The sequence below is a fragment of the Triticum aestivum genome, chromosome 7A, assembly GCF_018294505.1.
Source record: "Triticum aestivum cultivar Chinese Spring chromosome 7A, IWGSC CS RefSeq v2.1, whole genome shotgun sequence".
In the NCBI taxonomy this organism is placed as follows: Eukaryota; Viridiplantae; Streptophyta; class Magnoliopsida; order Poales; family Poaceae; genus Triticum; species Triticum aestivum.
The window spans coordinates 485,755,392-485,782,884 of record NC_057812.1 but is presented as its reverse complement, the minus strand read 5'-3'; positions in this window follow the sequence as shown (position 1 = coordinate 485,782,884).

Genomic DNA, 27,493 nt, shown 5'->3' with positions numbered 1-27,493 from the left:
AAGAGGAATGGGGGAGGAAGGAAAGGGGGGCCGACCCCCCTCCCAATTCGGATTGGGCTTGGGGGGGGCCCTCCCTTGCTCCTTTCCCCTCCTTTCCAATAAGGCCCAATAAGGCCCATATACCTCCCGGGGGGTTCCGATAACCTCCTGGTGATCCGGTATTGTCCCAATCTTACCCGGAACCTTTTCGGTGTCCAAATATAGCCGTCCAATATATCGATCTTTATGTCTCGACCATTTTGAGACTCCTCGTCAAGTTCGTGATCACATCCAGGACTCAGAACAACCTTCGGTACATAAAAAATATATAAACTCATAATGAAACTGTCATCGTAACGTTAAGCGTGCGGACCCTACGGGTTCGAGAACAATGTAGACATGACCGAGACACATCTCCGGTCAATAACCAATAGCGGAACCTGGATGCTCATATTGGCTCCTACATATTCTACGAAGATCTTTATCGGTTAGACCGCATAACAACATACGTTGTTCCCTTTGTCATCGGTATGTTACTTGCCCGAGAGTCGATCGTCGGTATCTCAATACCTAGTTCAATCTCGTTACCGGCAAGTCTCTTTACTCATTCCGTAATACATCATCTTGCAACTAAATTATTAGTTGCATTGCTTCCAAGGCTTAAGTGATGTGTATTACCGAGAGGGCCCAGAGATACCTCTCCGACAATCAGAGCGACAAATCCTAATCTCGAAATACGCCAACCCAACATGTACCTTTGGAGACACCTGTAGAGCACCTTTATAATCACCCAGTTACGTTGTGGCGTTTGGTAGCACACAAAGTGTTCCTCCGGTAAACGGGAGTTGCATAATCTCATAGTCATAGGAACATGTATAGTCATGAAGAAAGCAATAGCAACATACTAAACGATCGGGTGCTAAGCTAATGGAATGGGTCATGTCAATCACATCATTCTCCTAATGATGTGAACCCATTAATCAAATGACAACTCATGTCTATGGTTAGGAAAGATAACCATCTTCGATTAGCGAGCTAGTCAAGTAGAGGCATACTAGTGACACTTTGTTTGTCTATGTATTCACACAAGTATTACGTTTCCGGTTAATACAATTCTAGCATGAATAATAAACATTTATCATGATATAAGGAAATAAATAATAACTTTATTATTGCCTCTAGGGCATATTTCCTTCAGTCTCCCACTGGCACTAGAGTCAATAATCTAGATTACACAGTAATAATTCTAACACCCATGGAGCCTTGGTGCTGATCATGTTTTGCTTGTGGAAGAGGCTTAGTCAATGGGTCTGCTACATTCAGATCCGTATGTATCTTGCAAATCTCTATGTCTTCCACCTGGACTAGATCCCGGATGGAATTGAAGCGTCTCTTGATGTGCTTGGTTCTCTTGTGAAATCTGGATTCCTTTGCCAAGGCAATTGCACCAGTATTGTCACAAAAGATTTTCATTGGACTCGATGCACTAGGTATGACACCTAGATCGGATATGAACTCCTTCATCCAGACTCCTTCGTTTGCTGCTTCCGAAGCAGCTATGTACTCTGCTTCACATGTAGATCCCGCCATGACGCTTTGTTTAGAACTGCACCAACTGACAGCTCCACCGTTTAATGTAAATACATATCCGGTTTGCGATTCAGAATCGTCCGGATCAGTGTCAAAGCTTGCATCAACGTAACCATTTACGATGAGCTCTTTGTCACCTCCATATACGAGAAACATATCCTTAGTCCCTTTCAGGTATTTCAGGATGTTCTTGACCGCTGTCCAGTGATCCACTCCTGGATTACTTTGGTACCTCCCTACTAGACTTATAGCAAGGCACACATCAGGTCTGGTACACAGCATTGCATACATGATAGAGCCTATGGCTGACACATAGGGAACATCTTTCATTTTCTCTCTATCTTTTGCAGTGGTCGGGCATTGAGTCTTACTCAAGTTCACACCTTGTAACACAGGCAAGAATGCTTTCTTTGCTTGATCCATTTTGTACTTCTTCAAAACTTTGTCAAGGTATGTGCTTTGTGTAAGTCCAATTAAGCGTCTTGATCTATCTCTATAGATCTTAATGCCCAATATGTAAGCAGCTTCACCGAGGTCTTTCATTGAAAAACTCTTATTCAAGTATCCCTTTATGCTATCCAGAAATTCTGTATCATTTCCGATTAGCAATATGTCATCCACATATAATATCAGAAATGCTACAGAGCTCCCACTCACTTTCTTGTAAATACATGATTCTCCAAAAGTCTGTACAAAACCAAATGCTTTGATCACACTATCAAAGCGTTTATTCCAACTCCGAGATGCTTGCACCAGTCCATAAATGGATCGCTGGAGCTTGCACACTTTGTTATCTCCTTTTGGATCGACAAAACCTTTCGGCTGCACCATATACAACTCTTCTTCCAGAAATCCATTCAGGAATGCAGTTTTGACATCCATCTGCCAAATTTCATAATCATAAAATGCGGCAATTGCTAACATGACTCGGACAGACTTAAGCATCGCTACGGGTGAGAAGGTCTCATCGTAGTCAATTCCTTGAACTTGTCGAAAACCTTTTGCGACAAGTCGAGCTTTGTAGACAGTAACATTACCGTCAGTGTTAGTCTTCTTCTTGAAGATCCATTTATTTTCAATTGCTTGCCGATCATTGGGCAAGTCAACCAAAGTCCACACTTTGTTCTCATACATGGATCCCATCTCAGATTTCATGGCTTCAAGCCATTTTGTGGAATCTGGGCTCACCATTGCTTCTTCATAGTTCGTAGGTTCATCATGATCTAGTAGCATGACTTCCAGAATAGGATTACCGTACCACTCTGGTGCGAATCTTACTCTGGTTGATCTACGAGGTTCAGTAGTAACTTGTTGTGAAGTTTCATGATCATCATCATTAGCTTCCTCACTAATTGGTGTAGGTGTCACAGAAACCGGTTTCTGTGATGTACTACTTTCCTACAAGGGAGCAGGTACAGTTACCTCATCAAGTTCTACTTTCCTCCCACTCACTTCTTTCGAGAGAAACTCCTTCTCTAGAAAGGATCCATTCTTAGCAACAAATGTCTTGCCTTCGGATCTGTGATAGAAGGTGTAACCAACAGTCTCCTTCGGGTATCCTATGAAGACACATTTCTCCGATTTGGGTTCGAGCTTATCAGGTTGAAGCTTTTTCACATAAGCTTCGCAGCCCCAAACTTTCAGAAACGACAACATTGGTTTCTTGCCAAACCATAGTTCATAAGGCGTCGTCTCAACGGATTTTGATGGTGCCCTATTTAACGTGAATGCAGCCGTCTCTAAAGCATGACCCCAAAACGATAGCGGTAAATCTGTAAGAGACATCATAGATCGCACCATATCAAGTAAAGTACGATTACGATGCTCGGATACACCATTACGCTGTGGTGTTCCGGGTGGCGTGAGTTGCGAAACTATTCTGCATTGTTTCAAATGTAAACCAAACTCATAACTCAAATATTCTCCTTCACGATCAGATCGTAGGAACTTTTTTTTTCTTGTTACGATGATTTTCAACTTCACTATGAAATTCTTTGAACTTTTCAAATGTTTCAGACTTATGTTTCATTAAGTAGATATACCCATATCTGCTTAAATCATCTGTGAAGGTGAGAAAATAACGATATCCGCCACGAGCTTCAACATTCATTGGACCACATACATCTGTATGTATGATCCAACAAATCTGTTGCTCTCTCCATAGTATCGGAGAACGGCGTTTTAGTCATCTTGCCCATGAGGCACGGTTCGCAAGTACCAAGTGATTCATAATCAAGTGGTTCCAAAAGTCCATTAGTATGGAGTTTCTTCATGCGCTTTACACCGATATGACCTAAACGGCAGTGCCACAAATAAGTTGCACTATCATTATCAACTCTGCATCTTTTGGCTTCAACATTATGAATATGTGTATCACTACTATCGAGATTCATCAAAAAAAGACCACTCTTCAAGGGTGCATGACCATAAAAGATATTACTCATATAAATAGAACAACCATTATTCTCTGATTTAAATGAATAACCGTCTCGCATCAAACAAGATCCAGATATAATGTTCATGCTCAACGCTGGCACCAAATAACAATTATTTAGGTCTAATACTAATCCCGATGGTAGATGTAGAGGTAGCGTGCCGACCGCGATCACATCGACTTTGGAACCATTTCCCACGTGCATCGTCACCTCGTCCTTCGCCAGTGTTCGCTTAATCCATAGTCCCTGTTTCGAGTTGCAAATATTAGCAACGGAACCAGTATCAAATACCCAGGTGCTACTGCGAGCTCTAGTAAGGTACACATCAATAACATGTATATCACATATACCTTTGTTCACCTTGCCATCCTTCTTATCCGCCAAATACTTGGGGCAGTTCCGCTTCCAGTGACCAGTCTGCTTGCAGTAGAAGCACTCAGTTTCAGGCTTAGGTCCAGACTTGGGTTTCTTCTCCTGAGCAGCAACTTGCTTGCTGTTCTTCTTGAAGTTCCCCTTCTTCTTCCCCTTGCCCTTTTTCTTGAAACTAGTGGTCTTGTTGACCATCAACACTTGATGCTCCTTCTTGATTTCTACCTCCGCAGCTTTTAGCATTGCGAAGAGCTCGGGAATTGTCTTATCCATCGCTTGCATATTATAGTTCATCACGAAGCTCTTGTAGCTAGGTGGAAGTGATTGGAGAATTCTCTCAATGACGCAATCATCCGGAAGATTAACTCCCAGTTGAATCAAGTGATTATTATACCCAGACATTTTGAGTATATGCTCACTGACAGAACTGTTCTCCTCCATCTTGCAGCTATAGAACTTATTGGAGACTTCATATCTCTCAATCCGGGCATTTGCTTGAAATATTAGCTTCAACTCCTAGAACATCTCATATGCTCCATGACGTTCAAAACGTCGTTGAAGACCCGGTTCTAAGCCGTAAAGCATGGCACATTGAACTATCGAGTAGTCATCAGCTTTGCTCTGCCAGACGTTCTTAACGTCGCCAGTTGCATCAGCAGTAGGCCTGGCACCCAGCGGTGCTTCCAGGACGTAATTCTTCTGTGCAACAATGAGGATAATCCTCAAGTTACGGACCCAGTCCGTATAATTGCTACCATCATCTTTCAACTTTGCTTTCTCAAGGAACGCATTAAAATTCAACGGAACAACAGCACGGGCCATCTATCTACAATCAAACATAAACAAGCAAGATACTATCAGGTACTAAGTTCATGATAAATTTAAGTTCAATTAATCATATTACTTAAGAACTCCCACTTAGAAAGACACCCCTCTAATCTTCTAAGTGATCACGTGATCCAAATCAACTAAACCAAAACCGATCATCACATGAAATGGAGTAGTTTTCAATGGTGAATATCACTATGTTGATCATATCTACTATATGATTCACGCTCGACCTTTCGGTCTTAGTGTTCCGAGGCCATATCTGCATATGCTAGGCTCATCAAGTTTAACCTGAGTATTCTGCGTGTGCAAAAACTGGCTTGCACCCGTTGTAGATGGACGTAGAGCTTATCACACCCGATCATCACGTGGTGTCTGGGCACGACGAACTTTGGCAACGGTGCATACTCAGGGAGAACACTTTTATCTTGAAATTTAATGAGAGATCATCTTATAATGCTACTGTCTATCAAAGCAAGATAAGATGCATAAAAGATAAACATCACATGCAATCAATATAAGTGATATGATATGGCCATCATCATCTTGTGCTTGTGATCTCCATCTCCGAAGCATCGTCATGATCACCATCATCACCGGCGCGACACCTTGATCTCCATCGTAGCATCGTTGTCATCTCGCCAATCTTATGCTTCTACGACTATCGCTACCGCTTAGTGATAAAGTAAAGCATTACAGGGCGATTGCATTGCATACAATAAAGCGACAACCATATGTGTAACACCCCGGATGTAACTTTCCCAATTTGTACTCCAACTCTTGCCGTTTCCGGCGTTAAGTTATTTTATTTCCTCGGGTTCGGGTCTTTGTCTCTGTGTGTTGTTGTCGTTGTCATGCATCTCATATCATGTCATCATGTGCATTGCATTTGCATACGTGTTCGTCTCATGCGTTTTAACATTTTCCCCGTTGTCCGTTTTGCATTCCGGCGCTTCGTTCTCCTCCGGTGGTCATTTCTAGCTTTCTTTTGTGTGTGGGGATTAAACATTTCCGGATTGGACCGAGACTTGCCAAGCAGCCTTGGTTTACTACCGGTAGACCGCCTGTCAAGTTTCGTATCATTTGGACTTCGTTTGATACTCCAACGGTTAACCGAGGGACCGAAAAGGCCTCGTGTGTGTTGCAGCCCAACACCCTTCCATTTTGGCCCAAAACCCACCTAACTCTGCTCCATCATCTAGAGCGTTCGATCATGATCGCGTGGCCGAAAACCGCACCTCATTTGGACTCTCCTAGCTCCCTCTATGCCTATATATACCTCCCCCCTTTCCAAATCCGGATCTCTCCCCGTCCAACCCTAAAAAAAAGATCTCCGCCGCCGCCGGACAACGTCCGCGCCGAGCCGGACGTGTCCGGATCCGTCACCGCCGCCACGTGGCGCTCCCGGGTTCACCGCCGCCACCGCGCCCTGCGCCCCACATCGCCGTCCACCGCACCGGCCCGCTCGGGCCCAGATCCGGCCCCCGAGCCCGGCCGCCGCCTTCCCCGCGCCGCCCCGCTCTTCCTTCGTCGCGCCGCCGTCGCCCGCCACTCCGGCGCCGCGCCGCCACGGGCCGCCCCGCTGCCGCCGCCACCACCACCTCGTCGCCTCTGCTCCGGCACCGGGCCGCCACCGCCCGTCCCCGGCCGCGCCGCCTCCTCCTCGCCGCCGGCGGAACCCGCGCCGACCCCGCGACCCCGCGCCCTCGCCGGCGGAGCCTCGACCTCCTCTCCCTCGACTTCCCTCGTCGGTGAACAGTGCACATCGCTGGAGCCACCTCGGGAAGCGCGCGATCCAGATCTGGGACGAACCCTAGGGGTTGACCTCTTTTTTTTCCTAAGTCACCAGAATTTTTAGTTCATATGCCCATGTTCGCAGCTCCGTAACTTTGCATCCGTAGCTTCGATTCATGCATATAGCATATCAAAATGTTCATCTCAGAGAGTACATCATTTCATTCCATTGCATCATTTTCATTTGAGTTCATCTTGATGCCCGAAATGCTGTTAGAAGAGGGCTACTTGAGTTAATTGTCAGATCTACTACTCCGTTTAGCACTTTTGTCATTTTTGCCATGATTATTGTGTGCATGATATGCCCGTGAGTTCTACATATTTTTGTTAAGGGTTCTGTTATCTTTCCAGAGGTGCAACCCATATATTTTTAGGATATGTGTGGTGACTTGTGCAAGCTTGCAAAGTGGTGCACTTGCTAATTCTGTTTTCAGGGACTTAGTAATTTCACTAAGTCCTGGAGCTGTTTACTTCATGATGCCATATGTTCTTGTTGTTTCCTAGTGATCCGTGCCTCTTTTGAGGATGATTAGTAAGGGTGTTTTGTTAATATTGTAGTTATCTATCCATCCATATCTTTGTTTGCAATTATGGAGCACCCTAGCTTGAGTCAATCAAGCTCTACTTTTGCTACTTTGTGAATCTGGGCAGATTGTCATCTTGTTTGCAATTTTGCCGGTGATGTTGTAGTTGATCCGTGTGTGCTATGTTATTATTCTTGCCATGTCTAGATTGCATTTTGTGCCTTCTTGTGGGGTGTGTGCTTGTATTGCCATGACTTGCACCATAGTGAGTGCATCGAGCTCGTAAACAGGCCTACTTGAGTTATATTTCAGCATGTGTCAGTTTTTCACTAAGTCTAAAATTGATTATGTTTTTGCTATGTTCACATGCTTGCAATTGTATTTTCTGATCCCTTTTGGCTCAAGGTCACTAAGGGACTTTTGTTAAGCTCTTTGAGTAGCTCCATGCCATGCTTTACTTTGACATGTTCATATCCTGATCTGAAATTCCAGACAAGTGTTAATTTCACCAAGTCTGAGATCTGTTTGTCATTTGCATTTTTGCCATGCTTGTTTGAACCTGTTAATGGATAATTTGGCCATAGCTCAGTGCTAGACTTTTGTTAAGCATCTTGTGTGCATCCCTGCCATGTATTTTGTTGTCATGTTTGGGTGCTGCAGCATGTTCATCTCATTGCATTTAGATGCCTACTTGCTGTAAATCGCAGACCGGTGCCATTTTTGAATTGCTTGCCATTTCCAAACCGTAACTCCGATTCCGGCGTTCTTTATATCGTTTTCAAGTGATTTCATCTCATCTTTCCAGTGGCACACTTGGTTTTCCAAGTTGAGGCCAGGTTCATGCATTTCCTGTCATATCTTGCTTTTTGCATCCCGCATCGCATTCCGCATAGCATATCATCATTTCATCATATTGCTTGGTCTTGCACGTGGTTGATTGTATCCTTGTTGCTTGTTTGTCTTGTTTGGGTAGAGTCGGGAGACGAGTTCACTAACGAGGAGCCCGTTGAGTTTGCTTTTAAGGATCCAGTCAACTCTGACAACTGTGCAGGCAAGATGATCATACCCTCGAAATCACTACTATCTTTGCTATGCTAGTTTGCTCGCTCTTTTGCTATGCCATTGCTACGATGCCTACCACTTGCTTGCAAGCCTCCCAAATTGCCATGTCAAACCTCTACCCCACCATTGTCCTAGCAAACCGTTGATTGGCTATGTTACCGCTTTGCTCAGCCCCTCTTATAGCGTTGCTAGTTGCAGGTGAAGATTGGAGGCCGTTCCTTGTTGGAACATTTATTTACTTGTTGGGATATCATTATATTGCCATGTTATCTTAATGCATCTATATACTTGGTAAAGGGTGGAAGGCTCGGCCTCTCGCCTAGTGTTTTGTTCCACTCTTGCCGCCCTAGTTTCCGTCATATCGGTGTTATGTTCCCAGATTTTGCGTTCCTTACGCGGTTGGGTTATAATGGGAACCCCTTGATATTTTGCCTTGATTAAAGCTTTTCCAGCAATGCCCAACCTTGGTCTTACCATTTGCCACCTAGCCTCTTTTTCCCTCGGGTTTCCGGAGCCCGCGGGTCATCTTATTTTAAACCCCCCGGGCCAGTGCTCCTCTGAGTGTTGGTCCAAACTAGAGTCCTGTGCAGCGCCCCCTCGAGGAAACTCGAGGTTTGGTTTTAGTTGTATGGAGTGCTCATCTGAGTGTGCCCTGAGAAAGAGATATGTGCAGCTCCTATCGGGATTTGTCGGCACATTCGGGCGGTGTTGCTGGTCTTGTTTTAACCTGTCGAAGTGTCTTGAGTTACTGAGATACCGAGTCTGATCAGAACGTCTTGGGAGGAGGTCTATTCCTTCGTTGACCGCGAGAGCTTGTCATGGGCTAAGTTGGGACTCCCCTGCAGGGATTTGAACTTTTGAAAGCCGTGCCCGCGGTTATGGGCAGATGGGAATTTGTTAATGTCCGGTTGTAGATAACTTGAACCTTAATTTAATTAAAATGAATCAACTGAGTGTGTTACCGTGATGGCCTCTTCTCGGCGGAGTCCGGGAAGTGGACACGGTGTTGGAGTAATGCTTGCGCAGGTTGCTCTCTAGTTTCTCACTCGCGCTTTGCCTCCTCTTCTCGCTCTCTTTTGCGAATAAGTTAGCCACCATATTTGCTAGTCGCTTGCTGTAGCTCCACTCATATTTTACCTTGCCATTCCTATAAGCTTAAATAGTTTTGATCGCGAGGGTGCGAGATTGCTGAGTCCCTGTGGCTCACAGGTTACTATTACACCAGATGCAGGGCCTGATGATTCCGCTCCAGGAGACGCGTATGAGCTCAAGTGGGAGTTCGACGAAGACTCTCAACGTTACTATGTTTCCTTCCCCGATGATCAGTAGTGGTGCCCAGTTGGGGGTGAACGGGACCGTTGTCGCATGTTGGGTTCTCTTTTATTTTGGCGCCGTAGTCGGGCCATGAGTGTTTGGATGATGTAATGTTATTTATGTACTTGATTGACGTGGTGAGTGTAAGCCAACTATGTTATCTCCCCTTTATTATTCATCTTACATGGGATGTTGTGAAGATTGCCTAACTTGCGACATATGCCTTCAATGCGATCATGCCTCTAAGTCGTGCCTCGACACGTGGGAGATATAGTCGCATCGAGGGTGTTACAAGTTGGTAATCAGAGCCTTCCCCGGCCTTAGGAGCCCCATTGCTTGATCGTATTTAGCGGCCGAGTTGTGTCTAGAAAAATGTTTTGAGTCTTTTAGGAATTATATATCGGAGAGATTAGGAATTCTTTTTTACTTCCCAGTCTCCTCATCGCTCTGGTAAGGCATCCTGACATAGAGTTTTGACTTTTCTCTTCTCAAATTTCACTAAATTTTTTTTAGGATCACGCGGGTATCTTGGAATCGTTCCGATGGTTTTATGATGAGAACATTGTCTTGGTGCCTCCTGTCAGGGGTTTAGTGGAAGTGTCCCGGGGAGTTGAGCTCTGAGGTGTTGTCATCATAATTTTATCGTTGCAGTTCTGGAATACCTGAGTTTAGTACGCCGACATAGAAAATCTCTTTTATGCAGTTCATTGGTGAGATAACCTCGACGCCACCCAGTACTGGGGCGGGAGTTCGGGAGTATCGCCATAACTTGTATAACGGATGCTTTTCGAAGGTTGAGGTAGATGGTTTCCGATGGTTTCTTGGTTATGTATTGAAGGATGGATACAGCTGGATGTAGGATTTGCTAGTTTGGGTGAGATATTATTCTTCCCCTGTATCCCTAACACCTGATTGCATAACTGGAAAGGTTCGGGAGTTTCATAGGTGGGAATTCTTGTAGCTCTAGATCTTCTTCCACGGATATTGGTTTGAGATTGGGATTTCTTACCGATTATTCGTTCTTGATCCGTACATTGTTGATTTATTTCTCTACCTTAATTCTACGTGGCTTCTCAATTTATGGATATGTGACCATTTCAAGAGGAATGAATTCGTTCATTTTGTTCGGATGTGAAGACTATATGTTGCAATTTTCATTCCATTGGATTCAGCTTCAATATTTGTCTATCAATGTGCTAATGGTGGTCAACCTCTTCAGGATGGCTCCTCCAACGCGCACGACTCCGAATCCTGATCCGCCACCACCTCCACCTCCTTCGGAGGCATGGCAAGCTGTGATGGCCGCAACCAATGCAAACACACAGTTGATCATGCAAATTCTCCAAGAGCACAATCAAGGCAGTCAAGGGAATCAAGGCAGCAATCAGAGTCACTTTGCTACACTCAACCAGTTCCTTGCTAATGGGCCAAAGACTTTCAGCAATTGTGTTGAGGCAACCAATGCTGACGATTGGCTTGTGGGTCTGTGTAAGCATCTCGAGTGCAGTAACGTCAGGCCTGAGGACTTTGTCAAGTTCGCTTCCTTCCAACTCAAAGATCAAGCTGCAGAATGGTTCCAGCAGTACAAGGACTCCAGAGGTGGACGTGTTATCACTTGGGATGATTTCCGTCGAGATTTCCGAGCTCATCATATTCCCCAGAGTGTGGTTGAAAGCAAGCGTGAGGAATTCCGCAATCTGAAGCAAGGCTCTTTGTCTGTCTATGACTACAACAAGTTGTTCCAGAAGCTCACCCGCTTTGCCAAGCAAGACGTCCCTGATGAGAAGAGCATGATATACCAGTTCAGGGGTGGTCTCAGAGAAGATATTCAGCTCGCTCTTGTCCTCTTCGAGCCCTTGAGATACGATGAGTTCTACAACATGGCACTGAAGCAAGAGGCTGCTCAGTTGAGGTGCGACGCTTCCAAGAAGCGAGTCAGAGATGTTACTCCTTCTTCCTCTACTCAAGTGGCCAAGCATCAGAAGTTTTGGCTTCCTCCTCCTCTGTTCCGTCAGCCGTATCAGCAGAAGAGCAAAGGTGGCAGTGGTTCTTCCACCCACCCAACCCTGGCTTTCAGAACAAGACTTCGTCTCAAGCTCCAAGATCGAGTGCTCCGTATCTCCATCCACTTTCAGAGGTCACGTGCAACAAGTGCCAATAGAAGGGTCACTATGCCAACAAGTGTCTCAACCAGAGGCGTCTTCCTCCTCCTCCTCCTCCTATCAGATTGGCAAGTACAGCTGTGGTCAAGCATAACCCCAAGTTCGCCAAGGTCAATATGGTGAATGCAGCTCAGGCAGAGGACTCACCAGATGTCATCATGGGTAACCTTCCTGTTAATGATATTCCTGCAAAAGTTCTTTTTGACACTGGTGCATCGCATTGCTTCATTTCCAAACCTTTTGCATCAAAGTATGAGTGTGATTATCAGTATCTGCAAAGTTCCGGCTCCTGCCAGTTGCCGATAACTTGGTTACAAAACATGATCATCTCATAGAATAAAATTTAGCATCATGCCTTGACCATATCACATCACAACATGCCCTGCAAAAACAAGGTGGACGTTCTCTACTTTGTTTGTTGCAAGTTTTACGTGGCTGCTATGGGCTTAGCAAGAACCAATCTTACCTACGCATCAAAAACCACAATGATAGTTTGTCAAGTTGGTCCTGTTTTAACCTTCGCAAGGACCGGGCGTAGCCACACTCGGTTCAACTAAAGTTGGAGAAACTGACACCTGCCAGCCACCTATGTGTAAAGCACGTCGGTAGAACCAGTCTCGCGTAAGCGTACGCGTAATGTCGGTCTGGGCCGCTTCATCCAACAATACCGCCGAACCAAAGTATGACATGCTGGTAAGCAGTATGACTTATATCGCCCACAACTCACTTGTGTTCTACTCGTGCATATAACATCAACACATAAAACCTAGGCTCTGATACCACTATTGGGGAACGTAGTAATTTAAAAAAATCCTACGCACACGCAAGATCATGGTGATGCACAGCAACGAGAGGGGAGAGTGTTGTCTACGTACTCTCGTAGACCGGCAGCGGAAGCGTTATAACAACGCGGTTGATGTAGTCGTACGTCTTCACGGCCCGACCGATCAAGCACCGAAACTATGGCACCTCCGAGTTTTTGCACACGTTCAGCTCGATGATGATCCCCGGACTCTGATCCAGCAAAGTGTCGGGGATGAGTTCCATCAGCACGACGGCGTGGTGACGATCTTGATGTTCTACCGTCGCAGGGCTTCGCCTAAGCACCACTACAATATTACCAGGATTATGGTGGAGGGGGGCACCGCACACGGCTAAGAGATCAATGATCAATTGTTGGGTCTCTGGGGTGCCCCCTACCCCCGTATATAAAGGAGTGGAGGAGGGGGCCGGCCAAGGAGGGTGGCGCGCCCAAGGGGGGGGGAGTCCAACTCCCACCGGGAGTAGGACTCCCCCTTTTCCTATTAGGATTAGGAGAGGGAAGGAAGAGGAAGGAGGGAGGAAGGAAAGGGGGGGCTCCCAATTCGGATTGGGCTTGGGGGGGGGGCACGCCCCCTCCCTTACTCCTTTCCCCTCCTTTCCACTAAGGCCCAATAAGGCCCATATACCTCCGGGGGGTTCCGATAATCTCCCGGTGATCCGGTATTGTCCTAATCTTACCCAGAACCTTTCCGGTGGCCAAAACATAGTCGTCCAATATATCGATCTTTGTGTCTCGACCATTTCGAGACTCCTCGTCAAGTCCATGATCACATCCTGGACTCCGAACAACCTTCGGTACATCAAAAATATATAAACTCATAATGAAACTGTCATCATAACGTTAAGCATGCGGACCCTACGGGTTCGAGAACAATGTAGACATGACCGAGACACGTCTCCGGTCAATAACCAATAGCGGAACCTGGATGCTCATATTGGCTCCTACATATTCTACGAAGATATTTATCGGTCAGACCGCATAACAACATACATTGTTCCCTTTGTCATCGGTATGTTACTTGCCCGAGATTCGATCGTCGGTATCTCAATACCTAGTTCAATCTCGTTACCGGCAAGTCTCTTTACTCGTTCCGTAATACATGATCTTGCAACTAACTTATTAGTTGCATTGCTTGCAAGGCTTAAGTGATGTGTATTACCGAGAGGGCCCAGAGATACCTCTCCGACAATCAGAGCGACAAATCCTAATCTCGAAATACGCCAACCCAACATGTACCTTTGGAGACACCTGTAGAGCACCTTTATAATCACCCAGTTACGTTGTGACGTTTGGTAGCACACAAAGTGTTCCTCCGATAAACGGGAGTTGCATAATCTCATAGTCATAGGAACATGTATAAGTCATGAAGAAAGCAATAGCAACATACTAAACGATCGGGCGCTAAGCTAATGGAATGGGTCATGTCAATCACATCATTCTCCTAATGATGTGATCCCGTTAATCAAATGACAACTCATGTCTATGGTTAGGAAACATAACCATCTTCAATTAACGAGCTAGTCAAGTAGAGGCATACTAGTGACACTTTGTTTGTCTATGTATTCACACAAGTATTACGTTTCCAATTAATACAATTCTAGCATGAATAATAAACATTTATCATGATATAAGGAAATAAATAATAACTTTATTATTGCCTCTAGGGCATATTTCCTTCACAGAGGGCACACCAAAAAAACTTTTCCACCGCCACAAGTTTCTGTCTTCGTGAGATCCCATCCGGGGACCTTTTCTGGTACTCTGCCGGAGGGGGATTCGATCACGGAGGGCTTCTACATCAACCTTGTTGCCCTACCGATGATGTGTGAGTAGTTTAGCACAGACCTATGGGTCCATACCTAGTAGCTAGATGGCTTCTTCTCTCTCTTTGATCTTAAATACAATCTCCTCGATGTTCTTGGAGATCTATTCAATGTAATCTTCTGTCCTGGTGTGTTTGTTGAGACCCGATGAATTGTGGATTTATGATCAGATTATCTATGAATACTATTTGAGTCTTCTCTGAACTCTTTTATGCATGATTTATATAGCTTTGTATTTCTCTCCGATCTATTGATTTGGTTTGGCCAACTAGATTGATTTTTCTTGCAATGGGAGAGGTGCTTTGTAATGGGTTCAATCTTGCGGTGCTCAATCCTAGTGACAGAAAGGGACATGACACGTATTTGTATTGTTGCCATTAAGGATAAAAACATGGGTTTTATTCATATTCATTGGATCTATCCCTCTACATCATGTCATCTTGCTTAAGGCGTTACTCCGTTCTTGTTAACTTAATACACTAGATGCGTGCTGGATATCGGTCGATGTGTGGAGTAATAGTAGTAGATGCAGGCAGGAGTCGGTCTACTTGTCTCGGACATGAGGCCTATATACATGATCATTGCCTTGGATATCTTCATAACTATGCGCTTTTCTATCAATTGCTCAACAGTAATTTCTTTACCCACCACATGTTTTCTTTCAAGAGAGAAGACTCTAGTGAAAAATATGGCCCCGGGTCTATCTTTTATCATATTATTTTCATATCTAAAAAATAAAAAACCCAAAAATATCTTGCTGCAATTTGTTTTCTCTTATTTTATTTCGCACTTTTACTTATCTTTTATATCCATCACTATCAGATCTCATCCTTGCAAGTAATCGTGAAGGGATTGGCAACCCCTTTACCGCGTTGGGTGGAAGTATTGGTTTGTTTGTGTAGGTGCAATTATTGGAGACTTGTGTGTTCCTTCCACTTGATTGATACCTTGGTTCTCAAATGAGGGAAATACTTATCTCTACTTTGTTGCATCACCCTTTCCTCTTCAAGGGAAAAACCAATGCAAGCTCAAGAAGTAGCAAGAAGAATTTCTGGCGCCGTTGCCGAGGATGATCTACATCAAGCCTACCAAGTACCCATCATAAACTATCATATCTTGTATTTACATTATTTTCCATTTGCCTCTCGTTTTCCTCTCCTCCACTTCAAAAACATTTTCAGAAAAATACAAAAATATTTACCTTCTTTCTGTTTGCCTTTTCATTTGCTTGTGTGCTAGATTGCTTGCTTTGTCATGATGTCTCAAGAAAATACTAAGCTGTGTGATTTTTCCAACACTAATAATAATGATTTTATTAGTACTCTAATTGCTCCCACCACTAGTGCGGAATCTTATGAAATTAATGCCGCTTTGTTGAATCTTGTTATGAAATAACAATTTCCTGGTAGTCCTAATGAAGATGTTGCTTCCCATCTTAATATTTTTGTTGAATTGTGTGATATGCAAAAGAAAAAAATATGTGGATAATGATATTGTCAAATTGATGTTATTTCCATTCTCACTACGAGATCGTGCTAAAACTTGGTTTTCATCCTTGCCTAAAAATTGTATCGATTCATGGAATAAGTGTAAGGTGCTACGTCTTGAGCTTGCGTTAGTTTTTCCCGAAGAGGAAGGGATGATGCAGCAGAGTAGCGTAAGTATTTCCCTCAGTTTTTGAGAACCAAGCTATCAATCCAGTAGGAGGCCACGCTCAAGTCCCTCGTACCTGCACAAAATGATAGCTACTCGCAATCAACGCGATTAGGGGTTGTCAATCCCTTCACGGTCACTTACGAGAGTGAGATCTGATAGATATAATTTTTTTGGTATTTTTGGTATAAAGATGCAAAGTAAAAAGCAAAGGCAAAGTAAAAAAGCAAAGCAATATTAAAGTGATGGAAATTGATATGATGAGAATAGACCCGGGGGCCATAGGTTTCACTAGTGGCTTCTCTCAAGAGCATAAGTATTCTACGGTGGGTGAACAAATTACTGTTGACCAATTGACAGAATTGAGCATAGTTATGAGAATATCTAGGCATGATCATGTATATAGGCATCACGTCCGTGACAAGTAGACCGAAATGATTCTGCATCTACTACTATTACTCCACTCAACGACCGCTATCTAGCATGCATCTAGAGTATTAAGTTAAAAACAGAGTAACGCCTTAAGCAAGATGACATGATGTAGAGAGATAAATTCATGCAATATGAAATAAACCCCATCTTGTTATCCTCGATGGCAATGATGCAATACGTGCCTTGCTGCCCCTTCTGTCATTGGGAAAGGACACCGCAAGATCGAACCCAAAGGTAAGCACTTCTCCCATGGCAAGAACTACCAATCTAGTTGGCCAAACCAAACGGATAATTCGAAGAGACTTGCAAAGATAACCAATCATGCATAAAAGAATTCAGAGAAGATTCAAATATTATTCATAGATAGACTTGATCATAAACCCACAATTCATCGGTCTCAACAAACACACCGCAAAAAGAAGATTACATCGAATAGATCTCCACAAGAGAGGGGGAGAACTTTGTATTGCGATTCAAAGAGAGAGAAGAAGCCATCTAGCTACTAACTATGGACCCGAAGGTCTGAGGTAAACTACTCACACTTCATCGGAGAGGCTATGATGATGTAGAAGCCCTCCGTGATGACGGCCCTCTTCCGGCGGAGCTCCGGAACAGGCCCCAAGATGGGATCTCGTGGATACAGAAAGTTGCGGCGGTGGAATTAGGTTTTTGGCTCCTGTTCTGATCGTTTGGGGGTACGTAGGTATATATAGGAGGAAGGAGTACGCCGGAGGAGCACCGAGGGGCCCACGAGGCAGGGGCACGCCCTAGGGGGGCGCGCCCCCTCCCTCGTGACCGCCTCTTTTGTTCCTTGGAGCAGGGTCCAAGTCTCCTAGATCACGTTCGGTGAGAAAATCACGTTCCCGAAGGTTTTATTCCGTTTGGACTCCGTTTGATATTCCGTTTCTTCGAAACACTGAAATAGGCAAAAAACAACAATTCTGGGTTGGGCCTCCAGTTAATAGGTTAGTCCCAAAAATAATATAAAAGTGGAAAATAAATCCCAATATAGTCCAAAACAGTAGATAATATAGCATGGAGCAATAAAAAATTATAGATACGTTGGAGACGTATCAGGCATCCCCAAGCTTAATTCCTGCTCGTCCTGGAGTAGGTAAATGATAAAAAGAGAATTTTTGATGCGGAGTGCTACTTGGCATATTTCAATGCAAATCTTCTTAATTGTGATATGAATATTCAGATTCGAAAGATTCAAGACAAAAGTTCATATTGACATAGAAATAATAATACTTCAAGCATACTAATAAAGCAATTATGTCTTCTCAAAATAACATGCCAAAGAAAGTTATCCCTACAAAATCATATAGTCTGGCTATGCTCTATCTTCACCACACAAAGTATTTAAATCATGCACTACCCCGATGACAAGCCAAGCAATTGTTTCATACTCTAACTTTTTCAAAACTTTTTCAATCTTCACGTAATACATGAGCGTGAGCCATGGATATAGCACTATAGGTGGAATAGAATGGTGGTTGTGGAGAAGACAAAAAGGAGAAGATAGTCTCACATCAACTAGGCGTATCAACGGGCTATGGAGATGCCCATCAATAGATATCAATGTGAGTGAGTAGGGATTGCCATGCAACGGATGCACTAGAGCTATAAGTATATGAAAGCTCAAAAAGAAACTAAGTGGGTGTGCATCCAACTTGCTTGCTCATGAAGACCTAGGGCAATTTGAGGAAGCCCATCATTGGAATATACAAGCCAAGTTCTATAATGAAAAATTCCCACTAGTATATGAAAGTGATAACATGAGAGACTCTCTACTATGAAGATCATGGTGCTACTCTGAAGCACAAGTGTGGTAAAAGGATAGTAACATTGTCCCTTCTCTATTTTTATCTCATCATTTTTTTATTTGGGCCTTTTCTCTTTTTTATGGCCTCTTTTTATTTGGGCTTCTTTGGCCTCTATTTTTTATTTTACTTTATTTTTCGTCTGGAGTCTCATCCCGACTTATGGGGGAATCATAGTCTCCATCATTCTTTCCTCATTGGGACAATGCTCTAATAATGATGATCATCACACTTTTATTTTTCTTACAACTCAATACTTAGAACAAAATATGACTCTATATGAATGCCTTCGGCGGTGTACCGGGATATGCAATATGACAATGATGAATGTGTCATGATGAACTAGATGGTGGAAAGTTGCATGGCAATATATCTCGGAATGGCTATGGAAATGCCATAATAGGTAGGTATGGTGGCTGTTTTGAGGAAGGTATATGGTAGGTGTATGATACCGGCGAAAGGTGCGCGGTATTAGAGAGGCTAGCAAAGGTGGAAGGGTGAGAGTGCGTATAATCCATGGACTCAACATTAGTCATAAAGAACGCATATACTTATTGCAAAAATCTAGAAGTTACCAAAGCAAAGTATTACACGCATGCTCCTAGGAGGATAGATTGGTAGGAAAATACCATCGCTCGTCCCCGACCGCCACTCATAAGGAAGACAATCAATAAATAAATCATGCTCCGACTTCATCACATAACGGTTCACCATACGTGCATGCTACGGGAATCACAAACTTTAACACAAATATTCTTTAAATTCACAACTACTCAACTAGCATGACTTTAATATTATCACCTCCATATATCAAAACAATTATCATGCTTCAATCTTTTCTTAGTATTCAACACACTCAAAAGAAAGTTTCACAAATCTTGAATACCAAGCATATTATTAATAAGCAAATTACCATGCTATTAAGAGACTCTCAAAATAATTTAAGTGAAGCATGAGAGATAAATAGTTTCTTTAAAACAAATCCACCACCGTGCTCTAAAATATCTAAGTGAAGCACATAGAGAAAAATTATAACGCTCAAAAGATATAAGTGAAGCACATAGAGCAAAACTACTTAGCTCAAAAGATATAAGTGAGGCACATAGAGTATTCTATCAAATTTTAATTCATGTATGGTATCTCAAAAGGTGTGTGCATCAAGGATGATTATGGAATACTAATACACAAAGACACAAATAATACAAGACGCTCCAAGCAAAACACATATCATGTTGGTGAATAAATATATAGCTCCAAGTAAATTACTGATGGAAGTGGACGAAAGAGGGGATGCCTTCCGGGGCATCCCCAAGCTTTGACTTTTTGGTGTCCTTGGATTATCTTGGGGGTGCCATGGGCATCCCCAAGATTAGGCTCTTGCCACTCCTTGTTCCATGATCCATCAAAAGAATTCACCCAAAACTTGAAAACTTCACAACACAAAACTCAAAATAGAAAACTCGTGAGCTCCGTTAGCGAAAGAAAACAAAAGACCACTTCAAGGTACTGTAATGAACTCATTATTTACTTATATTGGTGTTAAACCTACTGTATTCCAACTTGTCTATGGATTATAAACTATTTTACTAGCCATAGATTCATCAAAATAAGCAAAGAACACATGGAAAACAGAATCTGTCAAAAACAGAACAGTCTGTAGTAATCTGTAGCTAGCGCAAGATCAGGAACCACAAAAATTCTAAAATAAATTTCTGGACGTGAGGAATTTATCTATTAATCATCTTCAAAAAGAATTAACTAAATATCACTCTTCAAATAAAAATGACAGCAGTTCTCGTGAGCGCTAAAGTTTCTGTTTTTTACAGCAAGTTCAACAAGACTTTCCCCAAGTCTTCCCAACGGTTCTACTTGCTACAAATACTAATTAAACACAAAAAACACAACCAAAAATATGATAAATAATTTATTTATTAAATAACATCAAGGAATACTATTGGGTTGTCTCCCAACAAGCGCTTTTCTTTAAAGCCTTATAGCTAGGCATTGATAATTTTAATGATGCTCACATGAAAGACAAGAATTGAAGCACAAACACATCAAAGTCTAACATACTTCCTATGCATAGGCATCTTATAGGCAAATAAATTATCATGGCAAGCAAAAACTAGCATATGAATGGAAGAGGAAAGAAACAATAGTAATCTCAACATAACGAGAGGTAATTTAGTAACATGAAAATTTCTACCACCATATTTTCCTCTCTCATAATAATTATATGTAGGATCATAAGCAAATTCAATAAAATAGCTATCACATAAAATATTTTCAACATGATCCATATGCATGCAAAGTTGACACTCTTCCAAAATAGTGGGATTAACATTAACTAAAGTCATGACCTTTCCAAAACCACTTTTATAAAAAAATTCATAAGATTGAACATTCTCCAAATATGTGGGATCTAAAGTTGACACTCTTCTAAACTCACTTTCAATAATATTGCAAACACTATTATCAATCTCATATTCATCATGGGGCTTAAATAAATTTTCAATATCATAAGAAGAATCACCCCAATCATGATCATTACAACAAGTAGTAGACATAGCAAAACTAGCATCCCCAAGCTTAGGGTTTTGCATATTATTAGCACAATTGACATCAAGGGAATTTATAGTAAAATCATTGCAATCATGCTTTTTATTCAAAGATCTATCGTGAATCGCTTCATAAAGTAATTCATCACACTTTTCAGATTCACGAATTTCAAGCAAAACTTCATAAAGATAATCTAGTGCACAAAACTCACTAGCCATTGGTTCATCATAATGGGTTCTCTTAAAAAGATTAGCAAGTGGATGAGGATCCTGAAGGAAATATGCCCTAGAGGCAATAATAAAGTTATTATTTATTTCCTTATATCATGATAAATGTCTATTATTCATGCTAGAATTGTATTAACAGGAAACATAATACATGTGTGAATACATAGACAAACAGAGTCACTAGTATGCCTCTACTTGACTAGCTCGTTAATCAAAGATGGTTATGTTTCCCAACCATAGACATGAGTTGTCATTTGATTAACGGGATCACATCATTAGGAGAATGATGTGATTGACTTGACCCATTCTGTTAGCTTAGCACTTGATCGTTTAGTTTGTTGCTATTGCTTTCTTCATGACTTATACATGTTCCTATGACTATGAGATTATGCAACTCCCGTTTACCGGAGGAAGACTTTGTGTGCTACCAAACATCACAACGTAACTAGGTGATTATAAAGGTGCTCTATAGGTGTCTCCAAAGGTACTTGTTGGGTTGGCGTATTTCGAGATTAGGATTTGTCACTTCGATTGTCGGAGAGGTATCTCTGGGCCCACTCGGTAATGCACATCACTATAAGCCTTGCAAGCATTGCAACTAATGAGTTAGTTACGAGATGATGTATTACGGAACGAGTAAAGAGACTTGCCGGTAACGAGATTGAACTAGGTATTGAGACACCGACGATTGAATCTCGGGAAAGTAACATACCGATGACAAAGGGAACAACGTATGTTGTTATGCGGTCTGACCGATAAAGATCTTTGTAGAATATGTAGGAGCCAATATGGGCATCCAGGTCCCGCTATTGGTTATTGACCAGAGAGATGTCTCGGTCATGTCTACATAGTTCTCGAACCCATAGGGTCCGCACGCTTAACGTTCGTTGACAATATAGTACTATATGAGTTATGTATGTTGATGACTGAATGTTGTTCGGAGTCCGGGATGAGATCACGGACATGACGAGGAACTCCGGAATGGTCCGGAGATAAAGTTTGATATATGGGATAATAGTGTTTGGTCATCAGAAGGGTTCTGGAATTCACCGGAACGGGTTCCGGATGTTTCCCGAAATGTTTGGGTACGAGAACACTTTATTTGAGCCAAAGGGGAAAGCCCACAAGGTTTTTGGAAAGCGCAAAAGGAAGTTTTGCGCAGTCCAGGGGCCAGACGCCAGGTGTTGGGGAACGTAGTAATTTTAAAAAAATTCCTACGCACACGCAAGATCATGGTGATGTATAGCAATGAGAGGGGAGAGTGTTGTCTATGTACCCTCATAGACCGACAGCGGAAGCATTATGACAACGCGGTTGATGTAGTCGTACGTCTTCACGGCCCGACCGATCAAGCACTGAAACTACGGCACCTCCGAATTCTAGCACACGTTCAACTCGATGATGATCCCCGGACTCCGATCCAGCAAAGTGTCGGGGAAGAGTTCCGTCAGCACGACGGCGTGGTGACGATCTTGATGTTCTACTGTCGCAGGGCTTCGCCTAAGCACCGCGAGAATATTATCGAGGATTATGGTGGAGGGGGGCACCGCACACGGCTAAGAGAACGATCTTAAAGATCAACTTGTGTGTCTAGAGGTGCCCCCTGCCCCCGTATATAAAGGAGCAAGGGGGGGTGCGGCCGACCCTAGGAGGAGGCGCGCAGGAGGAGTCCTACTCCTACCGAGAGTAGGATTCCCCCCTTTCCCTAGTTGGATTAGGACTTGTGGGGAAGGAGGAGATGGAAGAAAGGAAAGGGGGGCGCCGCCCCCCTCCTTGTCCTATTCGGACTTGGGGGGGAAGGGGCGCGCGGCAGCCCCTAGGCCTCCTCTCCTCTTCCTCCACTAGGCCCATTAAGGCCCATTAGGTTACCGGGGGGTTCCGGTAACCTCCCGGTACTCCGGTAAAATGCTGATTTCACCCGGAACACTTCTGATGTCCAAACATAGGCTTCCAATATATCAATCTTTATGTCTCGACCATTTCAACACTCCTCGTCATGTCCGTGATCACATCCGGGACTCCGAACAAACTACGGTACATCAAAATATATAAACTCATAATGAAACTGTCATCGTAACGTTAAGCGTGCGGACCCTACGGGTTCGAGAACAATGTAGACATGACTGAGACATGTCTCCGGTCAATAACCAATAGCGGAACCTGGATGCTCATATTGGCTCCTACATATTCTACGAAGATCTTTATCGGTCAGACCGCATAACAACATACATTGTTCCCTTTGTCATCGGTATGTTACTTGCCCGAGATTCAATCATCGGTATCTCAATACCTAGTTCAATCTCGTTACCGGCAAGTCTCTTTACTCATTTCGTAATACATCATATCGCAACTAACTCATTAGTTGCAATGCTTGCAAGGCTTATGTGATGTGCATTACCAAGAGGGCCCAGAGATACCTCTCCGACAATCAGAGTGACAAATCCTAATCTCAAAATACGCCAACCCAACATGTACCTTTGGAGACACCTGTAGAGCTCCTTTATAATCACCCAGTTACGTTGTGACGTTTGGTAGCACACAAAGTGTTCCTCTAGCAAACGGGAGTTGCATAATCTCATAGTCATAGGAACATGTATAAGTTATGAAGAAAGCAATAGCAACATACTAAACAATCGGGTGCTAAGCTAATGGAATGGGTCACGTCAATCACATTATTCTCCTAATGATGTGATCCCATTAATCAAATGACAACACATGTCTATGGTTAGGAAACATAACCATCTTTGATTAACGAGCTAGTCAAGTAGAGGCACACTAGTGACGTTTAGTTTGTCTATGTATTCAGACAAGTATTATGTTTCCGGATAATACAATTCTAGCATGAATAATAAACATTTATCATGATATAAGGAAATAAATAATAACTTTATTGTTGCCTCTAGGGCATATTTCCTTCAGTCTCCCACTTGCACTAGAGTCAATAATCTAGATTACACAGTAATGATTCTAACACCCATGGAGCTTTGGTGCTGATCATGTTTTGCTCATGGAAGAGGCTTAGTCAACGGGTCTACTACATTCAGATCCATATGTATCTTGCAAATCTCTATGTCTCCCACCTGGACTAGATCCCGGATGGAATTGAAGCGTCTCTTGATGTGCTTGGTTCTCTTGTGAAATCTGGATTCCTTTGCCAAGGCAATTGCACCAGTATTGTCACAAAAGATTTTGATTGGTCCCAATGCACTAGGTATGACACCTAGATCGGATATGAACTCCTTCATCCAGACTCCTTCGTTTGCTGCTTCTGAAGTAGCTATGTACTTTGCTTCACATGTAGATCCCGCCACAACGCTTTGTTTAGAACTGCACCAACTGACAGCTCCACCGTTTAATGTAAGAACGTATCCGGTTTGCAATTTAGAATCATCCGGATCAGTGTCAAAGCTTGCATCAACGTAACCATTTATGATGAGCTCTTTGTCACCTCCATATACGAGAAACATATCCTTAGTCCTTTTCAGGTATTTCAGGATGTTCTCGACCGTTGTCTAGTGATCCACTCCTGGATTACTTTGGTACCTCCCTGCTAGACTTATAGCAAGACATACATCAAGTCTGGTACACAACATTGCATACATGATAGAGCCTATGGCTGAAGCATAGGGAACATCTTTCATTTTCTCTCTATCTTCTGCAGTGGTCGGGCATTGAGTCTTACTCAATTTCACACCATGTAACATAGGCAAGAATCCTTTCTTTGCTTGATCCATTTTGAACTTCTTCAAAACTTTGTCAAGGTATGTGCTTTGTGAAAGTCCAATTAAGCGTCGTGATCTATCTCTATAGATCTTAATGCCCAATATGTAAGCAGCTTCACCGAGGTCTTTCATTGAAAAACTCTTATTCAAGTATCCCTTTATGCTATCCAGAAATTCTATATCATTTCCGATTAGTAATATGTCATCTACATATAATATCAGAAATGCTACAGAGCTCCCACTCACTTTCTTGTAAATACATGCTTCTCCAAAAGTCTGTACAAAACCAAATGCTTTGATCACATTATCAAAGCGTTTATTCCAACTCCAAGAGGCTTGCACCAGTCCATAAATGGATCGCTGGAGCTTGCACACTTTGTTAGCTCCCTTTGGATCGACAAAACCTTCTGGTTGTATCATATACAACTCTTCTTCCAGAAATCCATTCAGGAATGCAGTTTTGACATCCATCTGCCAAATTTCATAATCATAAAATGCGGCAATTGCTAACATGATTCGGACAGACTTAAGCATCGCTCTGGGTGAGAAGGTCTCATCGTAGTCAATCCCTTGAACTTGTCGAAAACCTTTTGCGACAAGTCGAGCTTTGTAGACAGTAACATTACCGTCAGCGTCAGTCTTCTTCTTGAAGATCCATTTATTCTCAATTGCTTGCCGATCATTGGGCAAGTCAACCAAAGTCCACACTTTGTTCTCATACATGGATCCCATCTCAGATTTCATGGATTCAAGCCATTTTGCGGAATCTGGGCTCACCATTGCTTCTCCATAGTTCGTAGGTTCAGCATGATCTAGTAGCATGACTTCGAGAACAGGATTACCGTACCACTCTGGTGCGGATCTTACTCTGGTTGATCTATGAGGTTCAGTAGTATCTTGTTCTGAAGTTTCATGATCATCATCATTAGCGTCCTCACTAATTGGTGTAGGTGTCACAGAAACTGGTTTCTGTGATGTACTACTTTCCAATAAGGAAGCAGGTACAATTACCTCATCAAGTTCTACTTTCCTCCCACTCACTTCTTTCGAGAGAAACTCCTTCTCTAGAAAGTTTCTGAATTTAGCAACAAAAGTCTTGCCTTCGGATCTGTGATAGAAGGTGTATCCAATAGTTTCCTTTGGATATCCTATGAAGACACATTTCTCCGATTTGGGTTCGAGCTTATCAGGTTGAAGCTTTTTCACATAAGCATCACAGCCCCAAACTTTCAGAAACGACAACTTTGGTTTCTTGCCAAACCAAAGTTCATAAGGCGTCGTGTCAACGGATTTTGATTGTGCCCTATTTAACGTGAATGTGGCCGTCTCTAAAGCATAACCCTAAAACGATAGCGGTAAATCAGTAAGAGACATCGTAGATCTCACCATATCTAGTAAAGTACGATTACGACGTTCGGACACACCATTATGCTGTGGTGTTCCGGGTGGCGTGAGTTGCGAAACTATTCCGCATTGTTTCAAATGTACACCAAACTCGTAACTCAAATATTCTCCTCCACGATCAGATCGTAGGAATTTTATTTTCTTGTTACGATGATTTTCAACTTCACTCTGAAATTCTTTGAACTTTTCAAATGTTTCAGATTTATGTTTCATTAAGTAGATATACCCATATCTGCTTAAGTCATCTGTGAAGGTGAGAAAATAACGATATCCGCCACGAGCCTCAACATTCATCGGGCCACATACATCTGTATGTATGATTTTCAACAAATCTGTTGCTCTCTCCATAGTACCGGAGAACGGTGTTTTGGTCATCTTGCCCATAAGGCATGGTTCACAAGTACCAATTGATTCATAATCAAGTGGTTCCAAAAGTCCATCAGTATGGAGTTTCTTCATGCGCTTTGCACCGATATGACCTAAACGGCAGTGCCACAAATAAGTTGCACTATCATTATCAACTCCACATCTTTTGGCTTTAACATTATGAATATGTGTGTCACTACTATCGAGATTTAATAAGAATAGACCACTCTTCAAGGGTGCCTGACCATAAAAGATATTACTCATATAAATAGAACAACCATTATTCTCTGATTTAAATGAATAACCGTCTCGCATCAAACAAGATCCAGATATAATGTTCATGCTTAATGCTGGCACCAAATAACAATTATTTAGGTCTAATACTAATCCCGAAGGTAGATGTAGAGGTAGCATGCCGACCGCGATCACATCGACTTTGGAACCATTTCCCACGCGCATCGTCACCTCGTCCTTCGCCAGTGTTCGCTTAATCCATAGTCCCTGTTTCGAGTTGCAAATATTAGCAACAGAACCAGTATCAAATACCCAGGTGCTACTGCGAGCATTAGTAAGGTACACATCAATAACATGTATATCACATATA